We start from the raw sequence: 16,549 nt of genomic DNA, 5'->3' as shown, positions 1-16,549 counted from the left end.
ACCCTGATGCTCCCTAGGTCCCCGGCTGGGGACTGGGGAGGAAGAACGCCCAATGCCTGAGCCAAGGTTTACCCACATTTAATAACATTGTGGCCAATTTAATCGCATAGCACATTGTTATGAGTCGTTATTCCACATGACAGGGGGGGGGACCGCGTGGAATCAGGGGGCTCTGCCTGTCCACGCAATGCCCCTGCTGTGAGATAAGTGACTGAGCCTCATTCCTGCCTCTCCATGCACCATTACATGAGGGATGTGGGTGGCACTGTGGTCTAAAGCAATGAGCCTCTAAGGATTGCTGATTTGAAGGTTGGCAGTTTGAATCCATAAGACAGGTGAGCTCCTATTGCTCTGTCCCAACTTCTGCCAACGTAGCAGTTCGAAAGAATGCCAGTGTTAGTAAACAGGTAGTGCTGCGGTGGGAAGGTAATCAGCATTTCTGTGCACTCTGGCACTCATCATGGTGTCCAGTTGTGCCAGAAGTGGTTTAGTCATGCTGGCCACATGACCCGGAATGCTGTCTGTGGATAAACACCAGCTCCCTAGGGCTGAAAGCGAGATGAGTGAAGCACCCTATAGTCTCCTTTGATTGGACTTAACCGTCTAGGGGTCCTTTACCTTTATATGAGTGATGCTAGCCAAAGATCAGATGAGGAAATGAGTATTAGTGAAACTAAGTAGGAAATACTGAGGGCTGGGGGTGGAGAATGAATATATGACAGCCTTTGATCCCAGCCCTTCAGCAAATCCAGCCAGCTCTGGTAACCAGAAACAACTGCGATGAGCTTCACTTTCAGCCTTTTCACACCTGGGATCTAGAGTGGGGAAGAATCATGTACACAGACGAGCTCTTTGGAGGACCAGATGACCTAAAAATGCAAGAAACTGGGACTCATTCACAGAGATTTATGGAATATGTTCAAGGGAATTAAATGTCCATCTGAAATAAAATGCAGTATTCACAATAAAACTTCTGTTTCCATCATTCTCTTCAGATAAAATGCACAAGGAAATAGAAGATGTCATAGGTTCTGCTCACTCAATCTGCTATCAAGACAAGAAGAAACTGCCCTACACTAATGCTGTGATTCATGAATACAGCGCTTTAAATTTGTTGGTTTTTGGGGGTTCCCTAGGCAATGTACAAAGGATTTCAAGCTGCGTGGTTTTCTCATTCCCAAGGTATAACAGTGTGATATAGCTGCACTCCTGTAGCCCAAGAACAAAGAGCAGCAAAAGGTTGTATAGTGAGAGATGCTGCCAGGCATACAGGAACTTCCTGCCTAGTCAAAAATCTGAAGGGCAACAGCAGGAGCTCCATCTGCAGACATGTTTCACCATCAGCAAGTGCCATTCCATGGGGCAATTGTGGCAGGGGAGGAGCATGTAGTGGCCAGAGGTCTCAGCCTGCTTGTGAGCTATCATTTTAAAAGAGGTGGGGGAAAGTCCTCGATGAATACAAAGCCACCCACCATAATTATAATCGTAATCGTAATCGTAATTCAGATCAGTCTCTGCAATGATTAGTCTTGGGATAGTGTGGGACAATTTTTTTAAAAAAGTATTGATGTGAATGCATTCCAAATCACTTGTTTCTTATTTGCAGAGGACTGTGATTATTCCTGATCTGTGCTCTGTTCTTCTTGATGCAACACGATGGGAGACACCTGCAGAGTTCAACCCAAATCATTTTTTGGACAAGGATGGACAATTCGTGAACAGAGAAGAATATCTGCCATTTGGTGCAGGTAAATGCAGAAGAGGACGTGGGTGGCGCTGTGGGTAAAACCTCAGTGCCTAGGGCTTGCCGATCGCATGGTCGGTGGTTCGAATCCTCACGGCGGGGTGAGCTCCCGTCTTTCGGTCCCAGCTCCTGCCCACCTAGCAGTTCGAAAGCACCCCTAAGTGCAAGTAGATAAATAGGTACCACTTTCTAGTGGGAAGGTAAACGGCATTTCCGTGTGCTGCGCTGGTGCCAGCTCGCCAGAGCAGCTTCGTCACACTGGCCACGTGACCCGGAAGTGTCTCCGGACAGTGCTAGCCCCCGGCCTCTTAAGTGAGATGTGGGCGCACAACCCTAGAGTCGGACACGACTGGCCTGTATGGGCAGGGTTAACTTTACCTTTACCTAAATGCAGAAAACCAAGCTACGTTGTGATCTGTAGATGTGCTTACTGGTCTGCTTCCAGGAAATGACATCAGCAGCAGCACAGGTGGGAGTGGGCCAGAGCAGAAGGAGCACCTTTCTGGCTGGAGTGGCACTGCTGGTCAGCAGAATGGGGCAAGGCACTGGCAAGTTAAGGGGTATCTCTAGGTTGGTGGCTTGGGACCCACACATGCACATACACTTATGTGGTCTCCATCTGCAACTCCCAACATTTGCCACCCCTGCCCTAGTATAGAATAGAATAGAATAGAATAGAATAGAATAGAATAGAATAGAATAGAATAGAATAGAATCATAGAGTTGGAAGAGACCACAAGGGCCATCGAGTCCAACCCCCTGCCAAGCTGGAAACACCATCAGAGCACTCCTGACATATGGTTGTCAAGCCTCTGCTTAAAGACCTCCAAAGAAGGAGACTCCACCACACTCCTTGGCAGCAAATTCCACGGTCGAACAGCTCTTACTGTCAGGAAGTTCTTCCTAATGTTTAGGTGGAATCTTCTTTCTTGTAGTTTGGATCCATTGCTCCGTGTCCGCTTCTCTGGAGCAGCAGAAAACAACCTTTCTCCCTCCTCTATGTGACATCCTTTTATATATTTGAACATGGCTATTATATCACCCCTTAACCTCCTCTTCTCCAGGCTAAACATGCCCAGCTCCCTTAGCCGTTCCTCATAAGACTCTTTTTTTAAAAAAATGATATTTATTGAAGTTTCAAAAAAGGTTACAGAAATAAAAAAGATAGAAAAAAGAAACAAGAAATACAAAATACAGAAAAAATAAAAACAATTTAAAATAAATCCATCTTTCCATTCTTATCTTTCATTTACTTATTTCCTTGACCTCCTCACACCTCCTTTTTTTGTATTCTAGTAAGATTGGTTAATTCAGCAAATCCTTTCCCTCTTTGTTTTTATCTTAATCCTTCATCTTAATATATTATAGCTTTACTTTCTCGCCTGTTTACAATCCATTTTCACATGCTCCTTAATAACATTACTGCTAAAAACCACTTAATTTCATTCCGGCATCATTCTAACATTCATTAATTTTACAATATTTCTGTAAATAGTCTTTAAATTTCTTCCAATCTTATTCCACCGACTCTTCTCCCTGGTCTCGGATTCTGCCAGTCATTTCCCCCAATTGTCCAGATTGTAAGCCTCCCTTATTTGATAATAATGAAGCCAATCACACACTTTATCTTTTAGTTTCTCAAAACTCTGCAATTTCAATTTATCTCCTTCTTGTTCCAAAATCCCCCAATATTTCGGCCATTTGGCCTCCATATTGAGTTTTTTCTGAGCCTTCGCTTCCATCGGTGATAACCACCTTGGGGTTTTATTTTCAAGCAAATCTTTATATCTTATCCAAACATTGAACAATGCTTTCCTGACAATATGGTTTTTAAATGCCTTATGTGCTTTGAGCTTATCGTACCACAAATATGCATGCCACCCAAAAACATTATTGAAACCTTCTAAATCCAAAATGTCTGTGTTCTCAAGAAGCAGCTGATTCATAACAAAGTTTAAAGTCTGGCAGGGCGAATCCATCTCTTTCCTTTGCATCTGTTAATATTTTAAATTTTATTCTGGGCTTCTTGCCCTGCCAGACAAATCTAGAAATATCTCTCTACCACTTCTTGAAACAATCCATTTTGTCCAAAATTTGCAATGATTGGAATAAAAATAACATTCTTGGCAATACATTCATCTTTATAGCAGCAATGCGGCCTAGCAAGGAAAGCTTCAAGTTTGACCATATTTCTAGGTCCTTTTTCACTTCTGACCAACAGCCCAGAAGTCACATATTCAGTCACCAGATATTGCGCTGCCATGATAGATATTTGACGAAGAATGATCTATGCTACAATTCAATCCTAAACTGAAGGCCCATATTATTAGATCCGCACTTCTGAAGCCCACCCCATATAGCTGTGTTAACTGATCTTTTAATCTTTCTTATAAATTTTTATTCACCCATTATCTATCCTTAATTAAGTATTCTATGTATATGTTTAAATCTATGTTTGGTTCTAGCTCCTATTTATTTAATAATTATTCGCCTGGATTCATACTGTTATGCTATTTATGGATATGTTTTGTCTATGCTGGTCTATGACCGTAATAAAGTACTTGACTTGACTTCTGACCAACATTTTTCATAGTTGTCTTTAAATAAATTTAAATTCTTAGCGGTCATGTTAACCCCCAGGTATTTTACTTTCTTAGCCAATGTTAAACGTGTCTCCTTCTGAAACCTCTCTTTCTCAATTCATGTTAGATTTTTCTCGAGAACCTTAGTTTTTAACTAGTTTAACTTAAATCCTGCAACTTGACCAAATTCTTGAATCAATTCCAATACTCTTTTAGTACTAGATTCTGGCTTCTATAATGTCAGTACTAAATCATCTGCAAATGCTTTCAATTTGTACTGTGTGGCTCCGACCTGAATACCTTTAACCAATTGGTCCCTTCTGATCATATTTAGCAGAACCTCCAGGATCGAAATAAAAAGCAATGGGGAAATTGGGCAACCTTGTCGTGTCCCTTTCTCTATCTTAAATTCCTCTGTCACCACATTGTTCACAATTAATTTACCCTTTTGTTCTGAATAAATTGCATCTATACCATTTCCAAAACCTGCCGCGTCACACTGTTGGCTCATGTCAAGTTTGTGGTCAACCAAGACGCCTGTCCCTGAGAGAGGCACTGCCAGCACCAGAATAGTGCTGTTCCCTGTCACACATCACCACTGCAAGCCACCCAACTTCTCTTCAGGCAGCAATGCTAGTTCCTACCAAGGTCAAGTAAACCTGGCAGGAGAGTTTGCTCCATGGTCTTAACCACTTTCTGCATTGCTGATTTGGGCAGTTGACCAAACCTTTCCTTTCATTTTTTAAAATCAAGTTTTATTAAAAAGCTTTATACATAAGACACAATAAAAATCATACTAATCTAAAAGGGAAAATAGAAAAAAGATTAGGAAAGAAAAATAGAAAAGAAATAAAGGAAATTACAGAGTCCTCTATCAAAATTAAATCTTCACCCTTATTCTGCACACAGAAAAGTGAGCCCTCCCAGTTCTCACTGGGAGCTAGACCATCTTACACTGGCTTCTAGCCCTGGGAGATGCTCTCTGCCCTGTCCCTCCCCCAGGACCCTTCATCTTCAATCCATCCTCTTCCTGAATGTATCTTCCTTGATATGAGATTGGGAACTTCAAATTACAGAACAAAACATAAGTATAACAAGAAGAAAGGAAGGTTAGCACTGACCAGGCTAGAAAACTGACAGCAGCCTTGATGTTTTCCCTATCCTAACCATGTCTATTTTGCCAAAGGGTTATGCAGAATGCTTATAGCTACAAAGCAATGGACATGGGAAAGTAAATTATTGCTCACTTGCTGCCTTCCTCTTGTCTCCTCCTCAGGGGCTCGCATTTGTTTGGGAATGCAGATGGCAAAGATCGAAATATTCATCTTCCTGACCAGCCTGCTGAGGGCATTCCGTTTTCAGCTGCCAGAAGGAGTCAAAGAGCTCAATCAAGAGGCTATAATAGGGATTATAGCACATCCCCATCTGTATAAACTCTGTGCTGTTCCCCGCTGCAACACATAAGAAAATAGGAAAATATTAGGGGCTGCACCCCTGCTTCCTCCACTTAGCGACCCCTTGGCCACTCCTGACACTTGAACCCCCTAGCATTTTCCCTTCTCTTCCCTTCCCATCTCATTCCACTAAGGTCTCTTTTCACCTTCACAGCTCCATTTCTGAAGCCACTTTTCTCTTATCTTCTGCAGCTCTGCTTTGCATCTATTTTCCTCTTCACCCCATCTCCTCCTTTTCTTTAGGCCTTTTCATGCCCCTGCTTTCATTTTCATCCCTCTCCTAATGCCTCCTTACTCCCTCCTTTTTGACAACTTCCTTTGCATCCCCATTCTTACTCTTGCTCCCTTTTCTCCTCCCTCTCCCCCTTACTTTTCTCAAATCTCCCTTACACACACATTCCCACACCTCCTCCTCTCTCCCTTTTCTGCAGCCCCCTTCTACCCCCCATGCTATGTTATTGTATCTTTAAGATGAGTAGACTCCTAAGAGCAAGGCTATCAGCTTCTCCAGTTGAAGAATGTTTAGTTTCTTTGATGGCTACTGTAAATGTGTGCTTGTTAATAAAACATCTCTTCTAAATCACTACATTGAACCCGGAATCCGGAACGCGGACCACACAAGGTATCAGGAGTGAAATAGGTTGTGTGGAGGCACTATGCAATATTTGAAGGCTTCACATCCTTTATCACAGTTAAGGAATGGAAGGGGGAGAAGTTTGAAATAGACGTTCCCTTACTTCCACTAGCCTTTCCTTCAATGGCAGAAGTTTGAGTAAAATGGAGATGGTGGAAAACTGAGATAACTGTGGCTTTAGGAATAATGGAGGGATGGAGGAACACTGAGCAATTGGTGTGTTTGTATGTGTATGTGTGTTTGTATATATAACATTTTAACAAGGAGAAACAGCAGAGATGGGTACGGAAGCAACCACCCAAAAGAAAACAGAAGAATGAAATGGAAAGTGGAATTAAAGAGGACACAGAGACTTTGGAGAACAATATGGATGAAGGATTCCCAGAACAGAAGGATGAAATGGTGGAGCTGGAGGCAACAGATGGTGTAATGAAGAAGTCCTTCACAAAAGGTGACTAGAGGACTGAAACAGCCAAATGGTGGTGTTGTGATGTTGGGGGAGTGGAAGGAAGCCACAGATGAAGAGATGAAGAGACATCAATTAGATGTTGGGGGCTCCTACTCCTTTTAACTTTTTAAACTTTTTAATCTTTTAACCCTCTTCTTATCAAAAGTTTGGCAACCTGGGGTTTTATATCTGACAACTTGTGAAGTTGGCACTGTAAATTAGATCTAACGAAGTTGAACAGCTTAACAGCCACTGCCCAGCCTATGTCATAACTCTAAACAATTTAATTAATCTTCTGAACTTTTTCCGAATTGACTCTGACTCAGGCTTTGAATCGGAGTTTTAAATGAGCTAAGGGAGGTGAAGCTGTGTTGCAGGAGTGTTCCGCTTGTGCTTGCCTCTGCCCTCTTGGCTTGTGGGCCCAACTGTGCTGTGTGCCTGCTCTGTCTTCCCGGTTGTGGGTCTGGCTGCCCTGCATGCCAGCGGTGCTCCTAGACTGAGACAGACTGGTTGAGTGCTCGGCATGGAGCCTGGGTCAAGATATATTACTCTGCAGATGACTCAATTGAAAGGCACCTAGGGAAGCCCGAGAGGGGGGTTCCACCCTCAAGACGCCAGAGACTCTTAAGCCACAGGGCTGGCAGCTGGTTGTAGCAGAGGAGAGGTATCATCCTGTGGCCCTGAGAACACCAGCTGATGCCAAGAGGAACACCTTCTCTGCCCCTACAAGTGCTAGCGCAACAGCAAGAGGAGGGCCCCCTTGGACCATCGGGCATGGCATTGACATCAAACAGGCCATTTACTGAGCCTGCCCCACCTTCCTTTGCCCATCCCCTGAGGTCGCCTGGTTGTTCAGGTTGGCAGATTCAGAGATCATTCAGAGATCATTCAAGTAGACTTGAGCTGGCGCGTGATGCTACAAGAACTTCGTCTGCTACAAGAACCTTTTTTCTTTTCTTTTCTTTTCTTTCCTTTCCCCCCTCCCCCTTCCTTTGCCATTTGTTTTAGTTTTTTATAGTTCATTGTTCCATGATAATATTTAAGTTTTGCTTGCTTACTGTTAGATGTTTGATTTTTGTTCTCCTGCTATTTAGGTGTTTTTTCTTCCCTTAATGTACGTTATATGGCAGTTCTGTTTAGCTGTGGAATGTTTTGGGGTTTATTTTTAATTTAATTAATTGGTTTGTTTAATATTAGAATAGTAGGCAGACAAGGAATATTTAGCTGGTTTGTTCTACTCAACTAATTAGAGTTATCGAGTTGTTGATACTATAAACAGAATAAGTAGCCGGGAAAGAATAACATCAATTGCCATCTATTGGAGGCTAATATGAGGCTTGGGATTGCTACCGTGGAGGGGCGAGGGAGGTATGGCGGTGGGGGCAGATGTTATAAGTGAAGGGGATCGAGATACAGATATGCTCGTACCCCTTCCAATCTGCGCTCCATCCCGAGGGACGAGGGTCGGGTGAGCAAGGATTACTCACCTCCATCACTGGTGCTGTGCAATGCCAGGTCTATAGGCAACAAGACCACCACCCTGCAAGACTTCTTCACCTCGCAGGGGGTTGACCTGGCTTGTGTATCGGAGACCTGGGTGCATGAAGGGGAAACAGTTACCTTACGAGAGATGGTGCCCCCGGGTTTCTCCATCCTCCACCAGTCGCGGACTGTGGGCCGGGGGGGAGGGGTGGCATTATTAATCCGGGAAGATTGTTCTTTCAGGGCTCTACCATCGCCATTGATCCCCGGCATTGAATGTGTTGGCTTAGTGTGGGGCTCCGAGGAAAGCTTGGCTGTCTGGCTGGTGTACCGGCCACCTAGTGCACCAGCAGCCACCCTGCCAGGCCTACTGGAGGCAGTGGCCGGTTGGGCCATGGAGTTCCCTAACCTATTGGTATTGGGGGACTTCAACATCCATGCTGATGCCACTCCCTCCTCATAGGCTCTGGACCTGGTGTCTTCCATGGCGACACTAGGGCTCACCCAGTTTGTTTCGGGCCCCACACATCAAGCAGGCCCCACGCCAGATTTTATCTTTGGCGTAGGTATAGATGTGATCATGTCTCCTTCGATGAAGGTGCCATGGTCTGATCACTACGTTCTGAAAGCCAGGAGTGACTTTCCACCTCCACCCTGCTTAGGTGGTGAGCTGATCTGGGCTCGCCCGCAGAGGCTGATGGACCCTGATAGATTCCGCCAAGCCTTGTGGGACCTTGCTCCCCCTGGCGACTCATTGACTGAGCTTGTTGAGGGCTGGAATATCCAGCTCCTGGCAGCCATTGATGAGATCGCACCTAAGCGCCCTCTGCGACCCTGTCGAAACCGGGCTCCCTGGTTTACCGAGGAGCTCCGGAAAATGAAGCGGGACCTCAGGCGGCTAGAGCAAGTATGGCAGGGTGCCCACGACGGAGCCTCAAGAACATCTTATAGGGTTTTTATGAAAACCTACAAGATGGCAGTGAAGGCCGCTAAGAAGTCTTACTTCTCAGCCTCCATTGTATCTGCTAGCTCTTGCCTGGCACAATTATTTAGTATAATTAGGTCTTTAACATCCCTCAAAGGACAGCCAAATTTAAATAACAATTTGACACACAGTTGTGAGGCATTTGTGAGCTTTTTTGCGGAGAAGGTCCTGTTGCTCCGCCGTGACCCCTCTGCCAATTTGGATACAATAACGGAACTGGAGCCTCCTTGACTGTCCTCGGGTCCAGTTTTGGACCACTTTGACCGGATATCCCCAACCGATGTGGACAGACTTCTCCGAGCTGGAAAGCCCAGCACCTGTCCTCTTGACCCATGGCAGTCCTGGCAGATTAGAGCGTGTCCAGACGAGGTGCGGGCCCCCCTAGGGGATATCATCAGTTTGTCCCTTGGCACCGGGACATTCCTAGGGGAACTGAAGGAGGCAGGGGTGCGCCAGCTCTTAAAGAAAATATCATTAGATCCTTTAGATCTATCCAATTACCACCCAGATATGAATCTTCCGTTCCTGGGTAAGGTGATTGAGAGAGCGGTTGCTGAAAAGCTTGATGGGTTTCTGGATGAAACATTAGCTCTGGATCCATTCCAATCCGGCTTCCGTGCTCATCATGGGACCGAGGCAGCTCTGGTCGCCCTAACAGATGATCTCCACAGAAAAACTTACTGACAGTAAGAGCTTTTTGACAGTGGAATGGTCTCCCTTGGGAGATTGTGGACTCTCCTCCTTGGAGGTATTTAAGCAGAAGTTGGATGGCCATGTGTTGTGGATGTCTTTAGCTGAGATTCCAGCATTGGAGGGAGTTGGACTAGATGGCCCTCAGGGTCCCTGGGCTGAATGAAACTTGCTGCTTGCAGTTTGCAAAGCACATTTGCAAAGCAACTTCCTCCTGAACATGTTATCATGTACAGAAAGCTGGCAAGACATTGTCATGTCTCCTGTTTCACAATTTTGGGGCTGGAAAAAAATATAAAGGTATAAACAGTTTGCTTTTCTGAAACTCTCTGCAACAACACTGTTGCAGAGATTTCACTTGAGGTCTTCTGTGGACAACAAGCTTAATATGAGTCAGCAGTGTGATGCAATTACAAAAAAGCTAATGCTGTTCTAGGCTGCATCTGCAGATATATAGTGTCCAGATTAAGGGAAGTAATAGTTTTCTCTTGGGACTAGGCTACATTTGTAAAGATAAAGCTCTTTCTATGCATTATAACACTATGACACCAGATGGCGCAGTGGAATCCCATTTTTCGCCAAAGGAAATTCGCTGTATGAAGTTTACAATGCATTTAAGTGGGGAAGGATATCAGTAATAAAAATGAATGTGAAGTTACTTTCCAAAATGTATAAACTATTGCTAGAATGGTATGCTAAAGATGAATAAATTAAATCAGTGATGATACAATAGACAAGAGATATTGGGCATAATATACCATTCTCATCTTGGGAAAAGTTATGGAGGGAAGATTTAAAATTCACAGCATGCTGTACATGGAAAACTTTGTGAGAATGATGTATCGTGGTATCTAACACCTACTAAATTAGCAAAAATGTATAGAACTGCTACAAATATTTGTTGGATATGTAAAGATAAAGAAGGCACCCTCCACCATACATGTGACCTGCAAGATAACAAAAGCATTTTAGGAAATGATATATAATGAGTTGAATTTTTTTTAAAAATAACCTTTGTGGAAAAACCCAGAAGTGTTTTTACTAGGAATTTAAAGTGGAGAAATACCAAAGGAGCAGAAACGACTATTTATGTATGCAACGACAGCAGCGCCAATACTTTTGGCTCTGAGAAGGGAAAAAGATAAAGTCCTTACCAGAGAAGAATGGTTGATAAAAATGATGGATTACACCAAAATGGCAAAAATGACCAGAAAGATTAGAAACTGCATCTAGTTTAGGGTTTACATAGATCACAATTCCCCTTTTCTTTTTTACATCTGAGGATATAATTTCTTGACCCAATCTCTTGTTTCCTAAAACCCTTCTATGATTTCTAGTCACATGGGTCTCCTGCAAGCATATGATATCCCATTGTCCTTTTTTCAATTCATATTCTATTCTCTTTCTTTTTCTCTTATCATTTAAACCGTTAACATTCCAAGATATAATTTTTAAATTCATTATTATTTATTTGTTATCAATAATGGTTTCATTGAGTAAATAAAAAGAAAAGAAAAAGAAAGGAAAACTCATAAGTTTGTGAATTTTGATATTGTTTTTTCCAGTCTCTTCCCCTCTATCTTAATACCTGCTTGTCTCTCTATACTTCTTGTGGTGTCTGCGTTGTTTCTTCTCGCTCCAACGTTGAATTGCCAGTTAATATTATTACAAAAAAAATACTGACCACATAGGTCCTCAGCATTCATTCATGGCAGCCTCTCAACAGGTACTAACCTGCATTTGCTATTCAATTTCTGAAGCTTGGGGACATTTTCAACTTGTTTACTCCAACTAGAGGCACTTATAAAAAAACAATTTAAATACCACATTCTTTGCGGTTCTCTACAGTAAACTAGGGTTTCCATATTTTAGGAAATCACAAAAATTGTGGAGCTTTTTCCATTGTGTTGCTATACATTGTGTTACCTGACATTTTGCCTGAAACCTGACCCAGTGGTCTAGCCCAGCCCATGGCAACCTGGTACCCACCAGATGTTTTCGATTATGATGCCCATCTGCCCCAATGACCATGACCAACAGTCAATGATGGGAGTTGCAGTTCAAAAGCATCTGGTGTGCTACAGTTTCCACATCCCTGCACACAAAATAATTGTGGCAAGATCCTTTTCTGTTACAGGAGGGCTAGTCACTATGAAGTGCCTCTGCTGCTCTGATCCTAGGCTGAGGCAACATAGTTGGCAGAGAGTAAAATAAATCCCCTTCATTGATCACTGCCTTGCCATGACGAAGGGGCTTGAATAACTCAGAGAAGCTATGAGCTATGCCATGCAGGGCCACCCAAGATGGACAGGTCATAGTGGAGAGTTTTGACCAAACGTGATCCACCTGGAGGAGGAACCGGCAAGCCACTCCAGTATCCCTGCCAAGAAAATTCCATGGACAAAGACAACAGGCATATAAAAGTTATGACGCTGGAAGATGAGCCCCTCAGGTCGGAAGGCGCCCAACATGCTACTGAGGAATAGTGGAGGACAAGTGCAAGTAGATTCAGAGCTGATGGAGTGGCTGGGCCAAAGCCGAAAGGACACTCAGTTGCGGATATGCCTGGAAGCAAAAGGAAAGTCCAATGTTGTAAAGAGAAATATGGCATAGGAACCTGGAATGTAAGAAACATGAACCTCGGGAAGTTGGATGTGGTCAAAAATGAGATGGCAAGAATAAATATTGACATCCTGGGCATCAGTGAACTAAAATGGACGGGAATGGGCGAATTAAGTTCGGATGACCATCATATCTACTACTGTGGGCAAGAATCCCGTAAAAGAAATGGAGTGGCCCTCATAGTCAACAAAAGAGTGGCGAAAGCTGTACTGGGATGCAATCTCAAAAATGATAGAATGATCTTGATACGAATCCAAGGCAGACCTTTTAACATCACAGTAATCCAAGTTTATGCACCAATCACTGGTGCTGAAGAAACTGAAATTGACCAATTCTATGAAGACTTACAACACCTTATAGAAATGACACCAAAGAAGGATGTTCTTCCCATTATAGGGGATTGGAATGCTAAAGTAGGGAGTCAAGAGATAAAAGGAACAACTGGCAAGTTTGGCCTTGGAATTCAAAATGAAGCAGGGCAAAGGCTAATAGAGTTCTGCCAAGAGAACAAGCTGGTCATCACAAAAATGCTTTTCCAACAACACAAGAGACGACTCTGCACATAGACATCACCAGATGGGCAGCATCGAAATCAGATTGATTATATTCTCTGCAGCCAAAGATAGAGAAGCTCTATACAGTCAGCAAAAACAAGACCTGGAGCTGACTGTGGCTCAGATCATCAGCTTCTTATAGCAAAATTCAAGCTTAAAGTGAAGAAAGTAGGAAAAACCACTGGGCCAGTTAGATACTATCTAAGTCAAATCCCTTATGAATACACAGTGGAAGTGAGGAACAGGTTTAAGGATTTAGATTTGGTGGACAGAGTGCCTGAAGAACTATGGATGGAGGCTCGTAACATTATACATGAGGCAGCAGCTAAAACCATCCCAATGAAAAGGAAGTGCAAGAAAGCAAAGTGGCTGTCCAACGAGGCCTTACAAATAGCGGGGGGGAGAAGGCAGGCAAAATGCGAGGGAGATAGGGAAAGATACAGGAAATTGAATGCAGATTTCCAAAAAATAGCAAGGAGAGACAAGAAGGTCTTCTTAAACGAGCAATGCAAAAAATAGAGGAAAACAATAGAATGGGAAAAACCAGAGATCTGTTCAAGAAAATTGGAGATATGAAAGGAACATTTCGTACAAAGATTACCATAATAAAGGACAAATGTGGAAAGGACCTTACAGAAGCAGAAGACACCAAGAAGAGGTGGCAAGAATACACAGAGGAACTATACCAGAAAGAAATGGATGTCATGTACACCCCAGGTAATGTGGTTGCTGACCTTGAGCCAGACATCCTGGAAAGTGATGTCAAATGGCCCTTAGAAAGCACTGCTAATAACAAGTCCAGTGGAAGTGACGATATTCCAGCTGAACTATTCAAAATTGTAAACGATGATGCTGTCAAGGTGCTACACTCAATATGCCAGCAAATTTGGAAAACTCAGCAGTGGCCAGAGGATTGGAGAAGATCAGTCTACATCCCAATCCCAAAGAAGGGCAGTACCAAAGAATGCTCCAACTACCGCACAATTGCACTCATTTCACACGCTAGCAAGGTTATGCTTAAAATTCTACAAGGCAGGCTTAAGCAGTATGTAGATCGAGAACTCCCAGAAGTGCAAGCTGGATTTTGAAGGGGCAGATGAACCAGAGACCAAATTGCAAAAATGCGCTGGATTATGGAGAAAGCTAGAGAGTTCCAGAAAGACATCTACTTCTGCTTCATTGACTATGCAAAAGCCTTTGACTGTGTCGACCACAGCAAACTATGGCAAGTTCTTAAAGAAATGGGAGTGCCTGATCACCTCATCTGTCTCCTGAGAAATCTCTATGTGGGACAAGAAGCTACAGTTAGAACTGGATATGGAACAACTGATTGGTTCAAAATTGGGAAAGGAGTTTGGCAAGGCTGTATATTGTCTCCCTGCTTATTTAATTATATGCAGAATTCATCATGCGAAAGGCTGGGCTGGATGAATCCCTAGCCGGAATTAAGATCGCTGGAAGAAATATCAACAACCTCAGATATCCAGATGACACAACCTTGATGGCAGAAAGTGAGGCGGAATTAAAGAACCTTTTAATGAGGGTGAAAGAGGAGAGCACAAAATATGGTATGTAACGTATGTCTATGATTAAATCATAATTTCAAAAAGGTTTCTACACGCTTCTGCTGATGAGGAATAGACATCCTGATCCACTTGGGGGATTCTGAACCTATTGTGATTCATTCACACGAGTGACAGAAGCAGCAAGTCCTGTAACAAAATTTGGGATCTTTGGGGCTTATTTATGTAAGATCATGCTCACAGTACACTCATTGGAATTAATGAAACTAAATTAGTCATGTCAGGCAATTTCATCATGTCTACTCTTAAGTGGGGTTATGCTCTCTATAATCCTCCCACATGTACCTAAAGACTTGCACATGGTGCAATATTAGTTAGCTGTTACTATGCTGTACACAAACACCTACGTGCCTCTTTTCTACTCCCCTCAGTTTCCCTGCTCTGGCCTCCCATTAGTTTACAAATTCTGCCCCCCTGTTGATTTCAAGCCAGTGACAGTTACTCTTGAAACCCATCATCACAATAAATGTAATTACCAATTGACCTCTCTAAAGAATTAGACGAGTGACCACAGACTCCTTTCCTTAGGGCTATGGCAAAAGGAAAGGGTAAGTAGTGAATAATAAGAATTTCTACTCTTATTTTCCCAAGAGAAAACATTTAAAGGGCTGTCCAGAAGAAAGGTTCTCTATTATTGTTGCACTCAACAGGAAATGGGTTACCTAGGAGCCAACAACTAGGGGCTGAGCTCCCTTCAGTGCCCTGCTAAAATATGTGAAGGGGCCTGGCGCCACCAAAGTTCATGGCAAGTGCCATTCTAATGGTGGGTGTGAGCCACATCATGTAACTGATCATGTGAGGTGGGGCTCACTTGCCCCCTTCCTGATATTTTATTCAATTTTGCACCCCTGATGGATTGCAACTAGCAAGATTCAACTGCAGGTAGAAGTTTGTTGCCTGTTGTAATGCATTTACTATCCTGGCCCTCAGTGCTGGATTAAGAGCTTGAACGCTGAGTTCTTTCTGCTGAAGGTCTTGACGCCTACATCAGATTGGTACCTTGCCAAGGCACAGGTTAAAAGAAGTGGCAATTCCATAAGAGGGAAAGATACTCATATTAAATACCAGATGACTTTCGAGATTGGTGCCTGCATTGGCTGGATGAGGTGGTGGGCTGGATGAGGGCCAATAAAGTGAGTCTGTATCCTGGTAAGATGGGGGCATGGTGGGTGGAGTCTAGACAATTGTTCAGTTTACTGCTATGGATGGGGTTGAACTCCCCCTGAGAGAACAGGTTCATAGACTAGGGGTGCTCCTGGATAAATCTTGGCTGCTAGAGGCCCAGTGACCTTAATGCCTTCTACCAGCTTCAGCCAGCAAGGCAGCTTTGGCTAGTAAGACAGTGAAGGTAGTTTCTGGATCAGGATAGTTTAACTACTGTCATCCATGTGCTGGTTACCTCCAGGCTGATTATAGCAATGTGCTGCATTTGGGGCTGCCCTTGAAACAGTGTCTGGCAAAAAATGCAGTGGCTTGACTGCTCATGGGGGCAGGACATAGCTAGCATGTTATGCCACGTGCTGACAATTAGCTTTGATGCCTACATCAGATTGGTACCTTCCCAAGGCTCAGGTTACAAGGAAGTAGCAATTCCATAAGAGGGAAAGATACCTATATTAATTACCAGATGACTCTCGGGGTACTGGGAGTAGATCACAGTCCCTTGTGAGTTCAATGTGCCTAATATAAAGTACACTTTGTCTCATCTGTGTGGCACATATTAAAATGATTACAGCATTTGATTGTACTAGTGTTTGATTCTATCACATTC

General features: G+C 43.4%; 1 pseudogene across 1 annotated transcript in view; it reads left to right on the top strand.

Moving 5' to 3' along the window:
- Window positions 1-6,363, top strand: part of LOC309370626 (cytochrome P450 2D28-like) — a 293,948-nt pseudogene extending 287,585 nt beyond the window's left edge. Inside the window, exons 3-5 of the transcript XR_014173479.1 lie at window positions 996-1,182; window positions 1,607-1,748; window positions 5,603-6,363. The product of XR_014173479.1 is annotated as a cytochrome P450 2D28-like (transcript). The remainder of the gene's footprint in view (window positions 1-995; window positions 1,183-1,606; window positions 1,749-5,602) is intronic.
- Window positions 6,364-16,549: the final 10,186 nt, after the last annotated feature.

Source organism: Podarcis melisellensis (assembly GCF_964234715.1).
Source record: "Podarcis melisellensis genome assembly, chromosome: 5".
NCBI lineage: Eukaryota > Metazoa > Chordata > Lepidosauria > Squamata > Lacertidae > Podarcis > Podarcis melisellensis.
The sequence above is the reverse complement of the archived record's forward strand: the minus strand, read 5'-3'. Positions and strand labels throughout refer to the sequence as shown.